Source organism: Gopherus evgoodei, chromosome 8, assembly GCF_007399415.2.
Source record: "Gopherus evgoodei ecotype Sinaloan lineage chromosome 8, rGopEvg1_v1.p, whole genome shotgun sequence".
In the NCBI taxonomy this organism is placed as follows: domain Eukaryota; kingdom Metazoa; phylum Chordata; order Testudines; family Testudinidae; genus Gopherus; species Gopherus evgoodei.
In genome coordinates, this window is record NC_044329.1 from 6,396,960 (window position 1) to 6,403,852 (window position 6,893).

Sequence of the window (6,893 nt, forward strand, 5' to 3'; positions counted from 1 at the left end):
AAACCTCTATGTTACTGGCTGGCTGAGAGTCACGTCTGACTGCAAAGTGGGGGTGCAGAACCCGGTGGCTTCCCCAGGACCACGTTGGGGTGGACTCGCTGCGGGAAGCGCACTGAGGGGCAGAGGATGCTGAATGCTCCAAGGAGAGACCCAGGAGGTGAAGCTGTGTGAGCTTCTTGCCCTGAACAAGTCTGCTCCAAGGGAGAGGAGGCTCCCCAAAGTCCTGCCTGGCTTGGTGGGGAGCAGTTCCAGAGCATCGCCCGGTGACTCCGTGACAGATGGGTACTTCACCCAAGCATCAGGGGGCTGCTTGTACACCTGATCCTGCAAAAGCTTCCCCAAATAGTCCTTCCTCTCTGGAATGGCCACGCAGACATCTGAGCTGAAATCAAGTCCAGTTCTTACACATTCGGAGACTGTGAACATTAGAAGAGCACATGGAGATGCTCACAGCAGATGCCAAGGGCTCTCTCAGGACCACACAGTCTGCAGCATTGTAAATGGATAATAGGAGGGAGGACTAGCAGGGGAACTGGCTGGTTGCCAGACCAGGCTACGTCCCTCGCTCCTTGCAGCTGCTCACATGTGTTCCTGCTGGAGAAAAGGCCATTCCCTGAAGGATCATCTCTGCCTCCTTCTCACCTTCTGCTCTGTTTGTGGCACCTACCCCATCTGGGATCCGCTGTGCGTGTCTAGGCTTCAGATAATCTGCCTGTGCTGGAGAGTGGGAGGTTCAGCAGTGAGAGGTCTGGAATGATGAACCTCACAAGAATGGGATGTGCACGCACCTGTGCAGAGGCTCTTTTTCCCAGGTGTCTCTGATGCAAGTCCATTGTGCTCCAGCCCGACTAATGGAGGAGTTTATTTCTCACACTTAGGGGAACTCTTTGGACCTCCTGCTCCCAGCACCCACACACCCATCCTCTCCTTTAACTGTCCTAACAGTTTCCCACCAGGGAATGGAGCATCATCGGGGTGGGCAGCTCAGGATAGGGGTAGGAAACGGCACTTCGGGACTTTACATTTATTTGCTCAATAGATGCCCTGCCCACAACATGCAGAATCCTGCAGCAAAGAAAGAAATCAATATAAGTGACATTCAGACGACAGTGATTGGGGACAAATGTGCTTCTGTGGGGGTCGGCAGATCTGCAAGCGCTTTGAACATTAGAATTAATCCCCACGCAGCAGAGAAACGCCCCCGGGAGCTGTTGGAGATGCAGGTGCTGCCAGTGCTGCCCCCTCCACTCTCTGAAGAGGGAAGGTGGGCCTGGAGACTGGACGGGAGGTGCAGTTTTCCCTCCTTCCCTGGCAGATCAGACCGTGACCAGCTGCCCTGCTCTGGCGGCGAAAATGTATGTGGAGCCGTGGGAAGGGGAGAAATGTTCCGATGGGCCCCAACTTACACGCCCAGTCACTGACTCTGGTAGGGGAAGGGTCCCGAAGGTCAGCAGAGCTCTTGGCGCAGCTCTATTTTTAGCAGCCCGGTGTTTGCAGCTCGTCCTTATTTAGTCATCAGCCAAGCAAGCGTGTGCGTGCGGGGGGGGGGCGTGGAGGGGGGTGACCGGGGAGGGGTGCCTGGAACGTATTACCTCGCCTCACACCAGCCAGGCAGCGACAACTGCTTCACTTATCATCCTACAGTGGCTTAGGGCTGAGGAATAAATAGCAGCAGGCCCATGGACCTCTTCCTCCCACCCACCCCTTGAGGCAGCCGTGATCTTCCCATGCCCTTGGCAGGAGGGGCGAGAAAGTCTAAGTTACGCAGCATGGATCGGTTTTCACACTCAGGGCCAGAGAGCTACCAGGGAAACCACTTAGCGTGCAGAGAACTCACCTGGGAAGTGACCCTGTGCATGGGACAGTAACACCCAGCAACCAAACTGTCATTAGACTGAGACAGAAGCCAACATGGTACTGGTTAGTCTGTCACTTCAGTGTCGCAGCAGCATGACCACACAACTCTGCCAGCGCACCTCACACCTGGCCTGCCATACCTGTCCGATTACAGTCCTGAGCCTCCACACAGCTCTGCCAGGGCACCTCACACCTGGCCTGCCATACCTGTCCGATTACAGTCCTGAGCCTCCACACAGCTCTGCCAGGGCATCTCACACCTGGCCTGCCATACCTGTCCGATTACAGTCCTGAGCCGCCACACGGCTCTGCCAGGGCATCTCACACCTGGCCTGCCATACCTGTCCGATTGCAGTCCTGAGCCTCCACATGGCTCTGCCAGTGCATCTCACATCTGGCCTGCTATACCTGTCCGATTGCAGTCCTGAGCCTCCACACAGCTCTGCCAGGGCATCTCACACCTGGCCTGCTATACCTGTCCGATTACAGTCCTGAGCCTCCACACAGCTCTGCCAGGGCACCTCACACCTGGCCTGCTATACCTGTCCGATTACAGTCCTGAGCCTCCACACAGCTCTGCCAGGGCATCTCACACCTGGCCTGCCATACCTGTCCGATTACAGTCCTGAGCCTCCACACAGCTCTGCCAGGGCACCTCACACCTGGCCTGCCATACCTGTCCGATTACAGTCCTGAGCCTCCACATGGCTCTGTCAGTGCCCTCAATCCTGATGCACAGCGTCCGCGTTCCTCACATTCTAGGTCCCTCTTGAGCGGAGATGGAGAGTGCCCAGTTCTGTACTGGTGACTAGGCTGAGAACACCACACTCATTACACTCGTGACCAAGGCCAACATTTGAAACTAGATCCCTGTCCCCAGGTTCAGGGGGGGTGGGGCGGATTTTGCCCTAAGCCTTGTGTATTTCACCTGTCTATAAGCCTCGTTTGTTGCTCTTTGTAGGCAAAGTGAATTTCATCCTCTCTTTCTTCTTGTTTTTTTACTTAATGATTTTTTTCCGTTAAAAAGAGAGACCAGAGAACCACAGTTGACTGGCTTTGGCTTTCTCCTCTCCCCACTTTTTGCAAAAACACAGGTTATTCCCCCAGAATGACAGGAATGCTTTGAAATCACCGCTCCAGCCCAAAACCAGAGCCACACTTGCCATGAGGCCTTAGAAGACTCCCCATTTCCATCTGAAGGAATCTGTGTGGCCATTTCCTGTAGGTCCAGTGGGCCTGAGCTCTTCCTCGAGTCAACTGACCTTCTGAAATCTGACAGCCATGCTCAGCCAAAGTTGCAGCATCTCAGCTGGTTGGACAAAACCCATAAACATACGAGGCTAGGTGAGTAGCCAGCAGAGATCAATGACAGCATTAATATCTCGTTTGTTTATAGCCTATCTGAAAAAAGGCCTCACCCTGGCAAACTGTGCATTTAGCCAGTCCGCATGCACATGGACCCCTGCTGTGGTCCCCTCACCCTCCCTCCCATGATCTTCCAATTCAGGGCCCAGCATAGTAAAGCCGTAGCCGTGCGAGTAACTACGCAGGGTTCCAGGCATCTTTGCACAGCCCACGCTGAAAGGACCTGAACTAGCTCTTCGGGTATGTCAGCTCCAGTGGCAATCACACCCTGTGACTGCTGTATACCCATGTTCATAGTGCCATGCATGATGCCATGCCCCCAGTGCTGGGAGCTGAGAGGAGGGCTGGTACAGAACTCCTGTGCCCACTCTGGAAAGCCGTTTGTGCAGGGGGCGGTGTGTCCTCCAGAGGCCATTTCCAGCCACTTTTAAGTCCCTTTGCTCTGTGCAAATCTCTCCAGCCCATTTTGAATGACAGAAACATGGAAAAAACAAACCAATCTCCCCACATTCCTATCAGGAGTGAATCTGATGAGTGGTAGCCATGTTAGTCTGTATCAGCAAAAACAACAAGGAGTTCTTGTGGCACCTTAGAGACTAACAAATGTATCTGGGCATAAGCTTTCGTGGGTTAGAACCCACTTCATCAGATGCACGGAGTGGAAAATACAGGAGCAGGTATAAATACATGAAAAGATGTGAGTTGTCTTACCAAGTGTGAGGTCAGTCTAACGAGACAATTCAATTGACAGCAGGATCCCAAGGGAGGAAAAATAACTTCCAAAGTGGTAATGAGAGTGGCCCATTTCTGACTGTTGACAAGAAGGTGGGGATCTGAATGGGGAGAGAACCCTGTGCTCACAGATCTCCCACCTCCCAGAAAGGTGTGTGTTCCGTCTCCAAGAACCAGTCCCATGGGCCCATGGTGGGGGGTGCTCTCTGTAGCTCTATCCCGGGGTGAGCCAGGATAGGATAATGTTAGAAGGTGCTTTGCGCTTCAGGGCTTCTGTTCATCTCCAACTATTAGAGACTAGGATGAGGCCTAATGTGGGGGGTGGGGAGATTATCCCACATCTGCTACTGTAGGGTTCTTACGCCTTCCCCTGCAGCATCTGGTCTTGGCCAGTGTCAGAGACAGGATATGGGACGGGACTGATCTTGGATCTGACCCATCTGGCAATTCCTGTGTTCCTAAAGTGACTGTTTCCCTGCACCGAAATGCATGCATAGAAAGACACCGAATCCTCTTTCAATGGCTATCTGAGGAAGGAGTAAACTCCCAGTGCATTGGGGCAGGGGAAGCAACTTCAGAAACAGCAAAATCTTGCCCAGGAGGGCACATCCTCTGTAGCCTGCACAGGAGAAGTTTCATAATGATTTACCACCAGTGAAATGCAGAGATCTTTGGTGCAGCAAAGTTACATAGTGAACCAGATCTCCAGCAGGCACCAGTGCAGAGCCACCCGCCTTGCTGAGGGGAGGGCCTTCAGGGATGTAACCACCTAATCTGGCCCAAAGCCCCTGATTTAAATGGCAGTATTTTAAAAACAAACATGTGTTGTAACTGCACTCAGTAACCATAACACTCCCTGCCATGCGGCTGCCCAGCACAGGAAGCCTGGGCCTATCAGCACATCCGACATAGTTATCGTATTACAACTAGTAGCAGAGAACAGAGAACGAGAGCCAAACATGGATCCAAGCCCGCATTCACCGCAAAACCATCGCCGGGTTGCCATTAATTCTGATGGACTGGGTGAGACCAGCCCTCCAGCTCCACAAGCCAAGAGGTGGGAGCGGGAGTGCTGGGAGGATGGGAACTGACCCAGGATTGGTGCTAAGCAGCAGATGGCATCTGCGCACAGCACCCAACTATTCTGCGGGCAAGGAGGGTGGAGCCTTAATTGAGTCAGAGTTGTTAGAGCTGGTCATTTAGTGCACTCCCCTGCCAAGGTAAAAGTGTTCCCGACAGTACAGATCAATGCCCAGATATTGACCTTGCATGAGACAGTCAGTTCCAAAGACCACTTTTGTACAGCTGAGTTCATGAGAGCAACAGGGCCTCCTTCTCCTCCTGTGACCAACCACCCTGCCCGATCTCCACTCTGTCCTCTAATGCCCTACTGCACCCCCTCCCATCCCCCCAACAGTTCCTGCAACACATCATCCCTCCTCTTCCCATAATCCAAACAGCCAACACCTGGACTTCCATTTTGCAGCTAGGTACTTGAATCCAGACATGCCAGAATTTGGGGGAAGTTTTATCTGGATCTGAACTGTGTGATTTAGACTTATGTCTAGGACAGACTCCCACCCCCTGCCCCACTCTGCTAAAATCAGAGGCATTTACGGAATGAAACCCCAGGAGGGGGATGGTGTCTCAAATACCCGTCACCCTGCACAGCCATTGACATCACACGGCACATGATCACTCATTTAAAAGGTGACTGGCAAAGCCCTGTAGAATTTAATAAGGTTCTAGAGAAATCACTCTAAAAAGCTACCGAAGCTATGGAATTTTTAAAAATGTCTTACAGAATGATCTAGCAGCTGGAAATAATTTTCTATTTCAGTCCAGAGAAAAAACAATAGAAGAGTTCTCATTTCCTAATAATTAAGTTCTGTAGGATTTTCCATGAGCGAAGGAGCGTGGGATTGTGGCTGTGCCTTTTTATGATGTCTAAAGAAATATTGCACCAGATTTCCAAAAGAACTCAGGTTGCATTTAGGAACATTGGACAGATCTTCAGCAGCTCCCATGAAGAATGATGGGAGTTGTTGGGCGCGGAGCACTTTTGAAAATCTGGCCCATCAGATCTGGTCCTTCCGGGGGCCTGCTTGCATGTAATCTCCACTCTGCTATCCCTTTTCATGTTATATTTAAAAAGCAGTAAGACAAAAACAGTGCCTGGGATTTCTTCTTCTTTTTGTAATATATAAATTAAAGATGCCTTTGCATATCCTGGCCAACTAGTGACTGTCTGTCTGAGAATCGGCCTCTCAAAAAATGTACATGCACAAAATTGTGTGCAGATTTGGGCACTCCGTTTGCACACACAAGTACCAATAATGCACTTGCAATTGACATAATTTCAAGTGCAAGGGACCAATTAGACACATAACTGCTCAGTTGCACATGCAATTAATTCCCATGCTTCTGTGCACAATCACAGCACAATCACAGCAACCTTGCATGCAAATTAGACACTGAGATGTGCATGTATTTTTGCATTTCTGTTTTGCATGCCTTAAATTTTGAAAACCTGGGCCAGTATTTTTTATTAATTCTTAGTCATCATTGAGTCCAGTTCCTTGTGCTGATTGACACTTTGCCCACCAAATGGTATATTAGGCACATCCAGCAAATATCCTCAGCTGATGACCCAGGCTTGCCAGTTATACTTAACGTTCCCAAGGAAAGCGCTGCCAGGACATGCTTCCCTTATGGCAGCCATGGAAGAGTTAAGAACACTGGCCTCTTATCTGTGGCTCCCACATCACCTTTGCAAGGAAGCTGGTAAGGACTGAATGCTGGGAGGCAAAAGTGACTCACAAAGATGAGCTCAGAGCTAATTTGCATCAGAAGATTAAGATTATGCAGCATCTGACCCAAAAGAGAATAGGCAAAGCTGGCTCTACCAGTCCCCAGAAGACTTCTCTGATGTACAGAGC